Below are 11939 nucleotides of genomic sequence, written 5' to 3'. Positions count from 1 at the left end.
CATATAGATCCTATGTGTTAGGGTTAACTAAAGTGTTTATGAGACTTATGCTGGTAATGAAAATCAGCTGCTCTTCAGTCATGATGAGTTGTTCATAGCTAGTTCCAATATACAATTAAATTGTGTTTCATATAGGGAAAGGTGTTTGCAAGATGTCCCAGGCTGGTAAATACAGAAGAGATGAATTTAGAAACATCCATGAAAGTAGTATCCTATGACATTTATAATCAAGAAATATTTTTGCAGCTACTGAGGAAAGGGTCAAATACCCATGCCAGATGTCCAGATGTCTTAGCAAAGAGCTGAGAGTGAACAGATCCAGAAGAGGTCTAAATGGGTTTCTAAAGTAAACTCTCCATGTTCTGCCAGCTGTTTTACCTCTGGGCTGGAGCTGACACAAGCTTCCTGATGATGTTTGAGAGATTTCTTTTTTTTTCTCCCCAGATCTTGTTTTCCTATGGGTAAAGCAAAGAATTGCTTTTCCACAGGTCAGTATTCCACAGGACATATCAAAAGAGAAGTAGCTGTGGGAGTTAGTATTGGTGAAGGTGAAAGCCGAATGCATAGATAGATGAAAATTTGGTAGTCCTATGTTCTATAATACATATCTTGTGGCAGCTAACTGAGGCAATATTCCACCATCTTCTGGTGTGATCATACTGAAAATGGATGGGAAATAAAAACTTTTGAGTTTCAAATTAAAAACCAAAACTAAAACCAAAACCAAAACCAAACAAGAGAATACAAAGATGAAAAGTAAATGAATGAATCAAACTCAAGTAAATATAAACTGAGAAAAATTAAGTTGTTCCAAGTTTTCTGCATGTTGGACATAGTTCACAGCACAGGCATAGACAGAGGTGACAGCCATATGTCTAGAATGGCAGAACTGAAGAATAGGAGGTATTGGAATGGTGGTGCTTCTTTGACATTAAATTTACATCAAAGTCAAAGTAGTTACTGTAGTTACTTTTAGACTACAACAAGGAGCTGAAGATGTGGTATAGTTAATTTCTTATTAGTGACAGAAGCTGACCTTCTCTAACAAGGGAAAACATTGAGGAAGACCTTATGTGAACTAAACCAAATTCTCGCAGCTTTGTATTTTTTAGCTGTTGATACAAGTAGCCATTACTCCACATCTCTCTTGCAGGAGGTGTAATCCTCTGCACATGCTGAGGGAGACAGAAGCAAGGTGCAGCATAAAGAGTAAGGCTGTATGTCCATGCTGTGACATTACCAATGCACAGTATTGCAGATCTATGCTGTACATCCAAATGTGCTGTATGATTATACAGAAGGCAAGGGAGGATACATGAAGCTAAAAGGAGAAAACACTACCTGTGTGACTGGGGCACAGTGTGAAAGGGATTCTGCTGTGTGGTTGCTTTGTGGTCCATAGCCTCTGCTTCCCCTTGCCTCTTTGCTCAATTTACCCTGAGACAGCTGAGTGCAAACCACATGTACAGCCCCCAAGTAGGCATCCTCTATAGGGAGGGGCACAGAGGTTTTTAATGTTGATTTCTGAGATGCCTAGATTTCTGTGAGATGTCAGAAAATGGAGACTGTTCCCAATCCCAGATATTAAGTGAGCAAATTTTGGCACCAAAGCATTTAAAACGTTGCCTCCCTCAGCAGTTTCCACTGCTTGGCTCTGACAGCAGCAGTCTGCGAGGCTCTGGTTTTGGCAGCTCATTAGGGCTGATTTTGCTGTGGGTATCTGGAAGTGAAGAAAGGCTGAGGGCTGATGGCAACTGCAGGACTTTGGAATCACCAGTGACTGGTGGCTTCTCCAAATGAGGCTGTAAACCCCCTCCTGGGCTGCCCTAGGGGGTGCACAGACATGATTCGCAACGACAGTCTGGCTTTCTGCAGCAAGTGTTTGAGAGTGAAGCCATGGAGCCAATGCTGGCTGTTGAACATCTGACAGGGACAGATCCTTTGCCTGCTACCCCACAGACAGGAAATGCCTCCCTCTTCACCTGCAATCAGCTTCAGAATAAAATGGTAACTGAGGCAGGGTGTGTGTACTTGTAATTAGAGACCGTGCTTGGCATTGAGACAGAAAATGTCAAAGATGGGTAGTAAGAATAATATCAAAAGAAATTGTGGATGATGCTATTGTCCTTCCAGCAGCTTTGTTATATGATGCTATAGGAGCAGCCTTTGGAAGCTGATTTTTGGGTGTACCTGAGTTGCTAAAAATTGCTCAGGAGTGAACATTCGTGGGCACAAGGTCTATGTGGTGCACTGTGGCAGTCACTGGCAGCATCGTCATCCCCATACAGGGGAATCAAACTCTAGCAAACAGGCGACTAGCTCCCAACATTTGGTAGTTACCAAAGGTTTCACCTGCTCTTCCATCATCAGAGTAATCCTGTCTACCACGTGCTGTGCAAAAAGCTATTTGATATCTCAGTTCTTTTTCATTCATTTTTGGTTATGCATTTATATTAAATGTGAGATCCATGAGAAAACAACAAGAAATGAAAAGCAAGTTCTAGAGGTGCTTTACCAGTGTATTATTTTGTACTGCAACCCACCTGGGTATATGTGATTAACATTTAGATTTAAACAGCATGAAAATCATTTCACATTTCCCCATCTTTCATTTGTTTCTCCTCCTCTCCCTTCCCCAAATACTGAGCACTTAGAAGAGTTATCTAATTAAAAATGAAAGCATATTTACTGACTTTAAAATGCCCGAGTCACTTTTGAATATCAAGGGAGAAGCTGTTGCATGATAAAAAATTTAAATTCAGCATTATTTTATTCACATAGTGAAAAGAAAGGAAGAAATATGAGCTTATTTATTTCCAGGAAACATTACAAATTCCCTGCCCTGCAGTGTGTTTTCTTTTGTTTTATTTTGTTAATGGCTTGTATTCTGATTGCTGTTTGGTAAAGAATAAAAGAGGATTCTTTAGTCATGGGAATGCGGAGATGTTTATTTTCACTTTGGGAGTATAACATACTTTTTCAAAAATGCAGCCGTTTCCAGAGTCAGTTACTGGAGCACCTGGTATCCCACGCTCCACCCAGCATTAGAAAAATGTTTGAAACTGCAGGAAGGCAATACAGCAGTGCAGGCTTATATGGGGACGCGTTGATTTAATTACGTTCAGAAAAAGCAGCCGTACCAACAAATGTGCAGTTGCTCGACAGAGAGATGCCGTTTGCTAAAATGGAGTTTTCCCCCTTAATTGTCTGGTGTCTAGTTAACATTATGGCCTCCCATCATTTCTCTGGCAGTGTGACATAATCGGATTCTGTTCCCTTTAAAATCACATGTTAGATGATTATTTTTCCGAGGTGAAGAAATGACACAGAAAGGAGAAATTCAGATCTGGCTCTTGCTGTTGATATTTGTGGCAGCACAACCTGGTTAAAACAGCCCCAGACAACCAACAAACCCACCAAATTAAATTTTCTACCTTTGTGAGTGACTCTCCTTAGCAATAAATGCAGTCTGTTGTATGAAGACTTTTCTTGCCTTGGTTTACAAGACAGATACATAGTTGCAGGAAAAAGCCCTGGCTGGAGGATACCATACATATAGGGCAAAGAGCAGCGTGTCTTTCAGTGCGTGAGATTCAATTCCTGGCAGGGCTAGATGCATCATCTCCTGTTGGTCCAGCTGGGGAAACTCCAGCAGTCATCCTGGAAACAGGAAAAGTGATACCGTGCATCCTTATCTGTGATACCTCCCCTTAAATGAGGGAGGTCCCTCAGCATTGAGGGATGGTATGGAAAATGGTATCACATGTAAAAATGGGTCTGCCTCTGAAAGACAAAACTGAAATCCAAAAGCAAAGGTATTTGTTACAAGTGACGTATTTCTGCAAAATTTTAGTGTGGGGGATAAATAGGGAATTTTCAGCTTTTCCCAAACTCAAGAATCCCAAACTATTTGGAAAAATAGCCAAAAATATACATGGGAAGCTGTTTGTAATTTTCTAGGTTACGTACTGTATGTGCCAAGTTTCTGACATTTAAGTGTAACAACCATGATCATCTTCATGGCCCTTCTCTGGACTTGCTCCAGCAAGTCTGTGTCCCTCTTGTGTTGGGGACCCTAGAGCTGAATGCAGTACTGCAGGTGGGGTCTCACTAGAGCAGAGTAGAGGGGGAGAATCACCTTTCAAGATCATCAGTTCACTCACTGGTCTTCAGTTTCTCACTTGAAAATCAGCTGATCATTTAGTTGCCTAAAGCATTAGTAGACGGGAAGTTGTTTTCACATTTTTGCTCTGCATCCTGTTTGATTTTGAAATGTTTTTGGCTAAACTCTCTGTGTTTTCACGTGGTAATACTGTATTTGCATATTGTCAAGGGAGGACTCTGAAACTTGAGGAATTTTCTAATTGACATTTTAATGGGCTCCCATTAAAACAGGCAGGTGGGAACCCAAGCTGCAGGCTCAGAGGAGTGAATACCCTGTCCAGTTCCATCCTGGGCTGTGCCAGGACAGCCTCAGCCCCCATGACCAGGTGCGATGCCCATCAGGGTGAGTCAATGCCAGGGCACTTTCAGGACTGAAAGGGCTTAGTGCTTTGCAGCATGTTGGGGAAAAGCATTTCAGGATTGCACAGAGCTTGTTATGGGACTCTTGGGGTAGGAACCAGGGAGGGATTTAGGTGACCTGGAGAGGAACAAGTGTGGGAAAATCAGAAGGATAGGATGATTAACAAAGCTGGTCCACGTTAATAAGTTGCTGGTCCATATGCTTATCTGACCATGCCCTTGCTTTATCATCACAGCCTGTCCTGCCTGCTTCCTAAATTTCTTTCTGACCTTCACCTGAACAAAGGGCTGTCCGTTTGCATGCGTGTGTGCACCTGTGTGTGCATATACATATATGTGCGTGTATATATATTCTTACTTGCAGATCCCCATCCTGCTTATCCAGAGTGGGGAGCAGAGTGAGGCCATTGCTTTTGTCTGTTCTCTGTGTAAGCATGCCTATTGGCAGTACATTTTCAGCCTCACTGCTGTTGGAACTGCGGCATTGATGTGCATCAGCCTGGCATTTCTCAGGCTGTCAGATGTGGCCTAATATTTTATATTTAACATGAAGAACAGAAGAAGAAATGACACTCTGTTAAAAATACCTAGAATTATCTGTAAGGCTAAACTTCTCCTGAAACACATTTGAATCTGAAAGGAGATGTGGCCTTGTAAGTGAAGGCATTAGCATGCAGAAGAGCTCTGCTCAAAATTTCCAACATGACCTTTGCTTGACTCTTAACATGTGGTTTATGGTGATAAAAAGTATCTAATGACAAACTCATAAAGATTAATTGGGTTTTGAAGCATGTAGCATGTAGTCTGATTGATGCAGCTCTAGTCCCAAAATCAGACTTGGTAGGAAAGGCTGAGAGACCTGTATCTTCTTGCAACGTGCCATTACCATCAGCCAAGGTAGCTGCCTTTCCAGGCCATGGGAGGGCCACTGCCTTTCTTCAGCATACAGTGGGTGTATCTAGTTCCCAACAGCCCATAGCTACATATGAACTGTTTATCCAGGTTCTTAGTGAGGTCCAGCCACATGTGTTTAATTGCTAGTTAACACCTCTCATTGCAAGCTGTACCTTCCAGGATAGTGCGAATCTGCCTTATGCATTTCTGAATGCACACTCCTATTGCAGTTGCAATAGTAATAGAAGGACATATGTTACCCGTTTCTCACTTTTAAAGATAGTCACGATAGTTGGGTATTTTTTGGTATTCTCTAGAGAAACACGAAGGGGGGGGGGGGTCATTACTTCATCTAACATGAGTGCTCACAAAGTTGATCCTGAAGTTTTAACCTGGTGTCTCAGGCAGGAGGTAGCAGTTCCTGAGTGACTCTTGACTGCAATGGGGAAAAGCTGATTAGCTTGTCTGGTACCTCAATTTGACAGGTGGTTATGTGAGGTGACAAAACATACAAACCAGACTTGTCAGAGTGTTTCTCCGGAGCTGGATTAGGCTCACCTGTGTTAGGTGTTGAAGAAATGGTTGTCTGATTTAAGCTAGGTCCCTGAGGCTGTTTTTTGTAGGCAGCAGAGTGAGTCAGGCACCTACCTTCAGAGGATGGGTGATTCCCCCTGTCTGAGGCACAGCAGATGAATCATCTTCTGGAAGTGCCTGTTTCTTTCCATTGCCTCTAGAGAGAATCCAGCCTAGTTTTGGGTGGGTGTCTGAGGCATGGATAACTCCAGCTAAGAGCTGGAATCCCACCCATGGCGCACAGCACAATGTGGCTCTGCTCCTAGTTAGCCCTTCTGAGCACCACTGTAATAGAAATCTCTGCACACAAAACCATGACACTGAAATGTGTGCTGTATATTTATTAAGCATTTGATTTCTCTAGAGCTTTCTTTAGCACTCATCACTCAAGAAGCTGGGTTTTTCAGAGTTAATGACTTTATTTTTATAACAAGCTGGGTAGATGGATTAAATCATCTGTAGATGGGAAACAGCTACAGAGGCTGAGATGGAAATATCTGTGATTTTGAGTAGCCAGTCAGAGGTGAATGGTATAAATCTCTCTACCTGATTTTCAGGTGTCCTTACTGGTGGTATTTGCTCTCTAATCCTTCTACAGCAAACATTTTCCTCAGGACACCTTTGCATCATGGTGTTAAGCATTTTCTCCTGCTCTACTTAGACCCAGCAAGGGGACCAATGAAAATATATAAAAATCTGGCTCTCAGGTGGAGTGCCTGGGTGAAACCAAGAGCAATTCAAAAGTACAGTTTCGTGTCTCATTGAGCGGAGTCCAGATATTTTAGTTGCAAAAGTCAGCATGGCTTCTATTGAAGATGCATGAACTCTACTTTTGAAGGGTCTGTAACTTGGCTGAATTTGTTCAGATTTTCACTGTGTGGGAAAAGCACTTATGGACAGACACACTGTGATGTCAGTGCCAGCTATGGAGTGTGTGCTCTAAAGTCTGGGATTTTGAAGAAAAGGTTGGCACCATTTATGAGGACCAGGCGTTACTTGTTTCTGTCTTCGGTCCAGCAAAGACTGAGAGGGATAAAGCCTAAGTCCATACCACCCAGCATGTAAAACTTGTACCTCAGATGGTGATGGTTTGTCAAAGCCATGAAGTGAAATGCAGACTGCAGAACATGAAGTTCTGTAGTCTGGTGACAGACTGGGCTTCTGGCTTGCTGACATAATTTCATTACACACTTCTATTAAGTTATTTTCTTGTATTTTCTGTACTTTACTACATTTATATGCGTTTATGCAAGGAATGTATTTACCTATATACACCTTTCCATGCAAAAGTGATCAGTTTGCATGTACATGCAATGAAGACAGAATTAATAATAATAGATAATTTAGTCTATGTAGTACCACCAAATATATGCTCTTTTTTAACCTTTACAGTTAACTTAAAGTACATTTTGGATGCCACCATCTGCACAGCAGTATGCCTCAGCAAAGCCCACTGTCCCTAAATGGTATTAACTGAAAAACTCTGCCGAATTTGAAGCAAAAACATTCTATGTACTCCCCTTTTTTTCAAATGCTTAAGGAAAAGAAGAAACTAATAGGTGCCATTAAGGTGTTTTTGTTTTATTTTACATAACCATAGCTGTTAATTCTAAAGCTGTGAATTCCTTACACCCCCACAGTTAATGAATAATATAGCTAAAATATAAGTTAGGCATCCATGTAACTCTTTTCTTAATAAGTTTAAGGATGGGCCCAAGAGCATGGCTTTAGGGCAGTCCTTCCACACATGCTTCACAAGCTCCAGCACAGACTCACTGCCTGACCTTTGCTGCAGAGATGTGTAGGCTGGGGCCAGCTTTACAGTGCCCGTGCTCTCTTCAGTTCAAAGGAGATAGATTTAATTACAAGTGCTGTAATTTGAAAAGATTTTGTAATTCAGAAAAAGCTCTTAAAAATCCTTTCTGGCAAACTAAATAAATGATCCTTTATTGCTTTTCTTCGTATTTGCGTGGCTGCAGGGCGTTTAACAAGGACCTCTGCTGTTCGTTTAATTTATTACACCACCTTATGCTTGACATTCCTCTCCTTTTACGAGTTCTTGTTCTGTCGGTCTTTCACAACATTTTTTCATGCCCTTTGTGTGCTTACATGCACCAATTATATGTCACATAAAAAATCGTAAATCCCCCAATACCAGCTGTTGCACTTAATAAATTTATAACTTTACCCTTGTTGAGCTATACCAAATCCCAGTAACATCTGGCATGTTTTAATTTCTGTGCTATTGAGGGTTGAATTTTCTTTTAAGAGCTCCCAGATATAGACCTGTCAAGAATTTCTTTGACCTGTAGCTTCTTTAAGCTGCTTAAACTACATCTGTAAGTGTGAAGATTTTCAACTGATTTTCAATGGACTTTTTTATTTTTTTCATTTATGTTAAGGATTTTTTCCCTCTTTTTCATTTTCTCTCTGTTTTCTTATCTGATGAGTAGCCCAACCAAATGAATAATGGATTGCCATTTCTCTCTGCTGAGCTGATCTTTCTACCTGTGCAACTAACTCTGTACCTACCCCTTCTCCTTGAAAGACAAGGTGGGCAGCTTTGGACAGAGGAAACATGTAAGTGGTGGCAGTTAGATTAAAAATACAGTTTTGTCTCTCCTGCATTGTCATATGAGATTTTTGTAGCAGGCCTTCTTAATATTTTATAATAAGGCTGAATTTATGCCCCATTGCTACTCAACAGTTCTCTCTTTAATACATCTGGATTTCAGTATTTCTTTCCCACCCTTTATACTGAGCTGGACGCACGGGTCAGAATAAAACAGAGGTCTTCCTTGTATCACATTTAGTCTCAAACTTGTGCCCTCCCACCTACTCTCACCCTGCCACCAGCTTCCTTATTTTTTTTAAACAAAAGTCTCATTGATGAAGGCTTGGTGGAGTGTGTCAAAGGGTTTATACATTCCTCTCTCACTGCAGTTTAATGAATCGCCTGTGTCTTCCATATCAGGTCATCTGAGATTACACCAAATGATATATGATCTGTGCAGGCACTTTCAGGCAAATCATACCATTAGCAATGGTTCCACTTCATCCCCTCAGCTGTGTGAAAAAACACATTGAAAACACAGACTAAAGCATGTTGCCGGTTTCACAGAAGGGATGAATGAGGGGAGAGAGAAACAAAACAGAGTGATGCTCAGCTGGAGCCTCACTGTCACCATCTCTTCTTGGTTTAAGGTTATGTGTCTGCACACCAGCTCACATTTAGTTTGTCATGTTTCCTTCTCTTTTGGCTAGATAGATATAACAATTTTAATATGGAAAGAAATCACTTTGCTCGGGGGAGTCAGTGGAAACCCTTTGCTAGGAATGGGTATGACTCTAAATAGGCTTGTAAGAAAACAATAGGTCCAGCAGCAAAGAGCCATTAAAGCAGTTGTTAGTTTGTGCAGACTGGAAGACCTGCTGAAAATAAGCTAGTGAAAATAAACTTTGTGAAAGACTGAGACTGCAGCCTGAGGGCTATATGGCAGCTCTAGAGATGCTTGGCTTCTTGGGTACATCTCTTCTCAATAGGGAAAGGGAGGGTTTTCAGCATGTGTGCGATTTACCATCTGCAGTGTAACTCATACCAAAGCACAGCTTTACTGAGAGAGAGGGACATGACTACGGTAAACTCTGCCTGGGTGTTCCTAGCAGAAGGTGTTGTGGCATATATACAGTCAACATGAAACTTGGAGAGAGTGTATGAGTTACAGGTTGCGCAACACAAGCACATAAATCTTCTTTGTGGGAGCAACTGCGCAACACCATCCAGACAATTAGGTATTTCGTAACTACTATACACATACCATGAACCACCCAATATATCTCGATGACCAGCTGCCCAGTCTAAGCTGTGTATTCCTAGAGCTGCAGGTTGTCAAGAAATCTGAGGCTCATGTATGTCATCTCCTCTGACCTTGCTGAAGGAAATCTGGACATATGGTAATCTCTATGGAGGCCTGGTGTGCTCACTCCCACAGTGCAATAACTCTCTCTCACTGTGTCTGCATGACCCTACGAGTTGAATTAGATTATTTCCCTGTCCACAAACTCTGAAGAAGGACACTGTGGTCTACAAATATAGTTGCTTACTAAAATACCTACAAGTAGGTACTATAAATTAACAGCATCTTTCATTTGTTTGATATTGTGCAGTGAAACACTACCTTTTTCCTGACCATCAAGCTTATTATCAGATGTGGCAGTATTTGGGAATGGCAGTGAACCTGGAGAGGGTTATTTATGAGGCTGAACTCCCCCTGCTGACCTATGCACGCATGTCCCAGCTGTACGAAGGACCAAGAAATGAGACTGAAAAAGGAGAGGAAGGGTATAAAACCACCCACTGTTTGTAACTAGAATTTGAATTTAGAAAATGAATCCCTTTCACCATGCTTAAGTGCTAGCTCACCAGGGTAAGTGCTCATGTACCTAATAGAGGTGACCAGCAACAATGATGCAAAACAATTGATCTTCCACACGGAAACATTTTGGTTGGTTATTCGACTTTGTATCTTACATCAGTCAGAACTTCTCAGACTTTAAAATATTCATTACATAATTCCTAAAGCAAGGGAAATGGTTTCACTCTAATGTCTTTAATTAGGTTATTAACACTAATTACAACTGTGGAAATCACTATTCTGTGATTCAGAATTTGCTACTCTATTGCTCCGTGTTTTTCTTTTTGTCTGCACACAGTGAAGTCTGAATTAGGAACAAACCATGGACCTCTTAAACTTGCAAGCTCCATACAGTTGTGTTTGGACCCTCAGATCATGCATCACTCTTAGGGGCAATGAACACTTAAGAGACTGGTAATGAGCTATGAAGCCTTGTACATTCAGCTTATGAATCTAAAGCCAACTCAGGCTGACAATGGCAGAACAGTCTGTATATGGCTTGCAGAGGGATTTATGTGTGTGACTGTGCAGGCTTGACTACATTTTCCACCTGCTTTGATAGTTCCTCAGTTTCCTGCTGAGGCAGGGAGGCATAGCAGTGGGATGAGCATTGCCCTTTCTGTGTTTGTCCTGTGGACAAAGCATGCACATTAATACCCTAATTGCTGTCAGGGTCCCTCCTATACATGTCGTTTCACATTACCATCTATTGCTTTAAAACCCTTCAGCACTAGTATGATGTGGGTTTGTAGGTGGGAGGAGCACCTCTTCTCTACTAGCATAAGCACGTTGGTGTGGTGCATGCTTCTGTATTGCTAGTGCCAATGGGATGGGAAGAATGCCCTCTGTTTTGGAATGTGCACATTTCACATTCAGCCACCACCCCAGTTCCCTTATGTAAAGGCAGCTTATTGTCATTGAAAGGGTTATTCTTTCCTGTGTTTGCTTCTGTAAAATTCATGTACAACTGAATAGTGTACTACACCTCTATTGTCTTTTGTCAGCGGAGGTCAAATGTTACCATGCCATCATCACTTACAATTCATCAGCTCTGCAGGAGCATCATTTTAGTTCACTAGTAAATTTATATTACATTTTTATATTTTGATGTGTACTCAGGTACACTTAAGTAGTAGCAGAATTCCAGTGTGGTGCTGACTGTGCAATACTGTCCTTCCCTGAACCTTCAGCTGGCACCAGTGTATTACAAATCAAGTACAGAACTATCTGAATCAAGTGGATAACTATATCAGTTTATTCCTATAATCTCTCAGGAATCTTGTATGACACTCTCTGGTTTTGAGGCATAAGAGACTATTATTTGGTACAACATTTGGGGAACAGGAGAAAGCTGTAATGAGGCATTATATTTACAAGCAAATGATGCTTGTGCTTTAGCAACTGCATGGTTTTGTTTCATTTTCAAATTGATGAATTTTCTGTCTCCAAGTAGATGTTAAGTGCTTGTTAAATTACTTAAACTTTTATTTGCATATATGAATGAAATTCCTATCTAAATAGTTTGATCGTATT

The sequence above is a fragment of the Pezoporus occidentalis genome, unplaced genomic scaffold (assembly GCF_034315485.1).
Source record: "Pezoporus occidentalis ecotype Australia unplaced genomic scaffold, CSIRO_AGI_Poc_V1 ctg39, whole genome shotgun sequence".
Classification (NCBI taxonomy): domain Eukaryota; kingdom Metazoa; phylum Chordata; class Aves; order Psittaciformes; family Psittacidae; genus Pezoporus; species Pezoporus occidentalis.
This window is presented reverse-complemented; position numbering follows the sequence as displayed.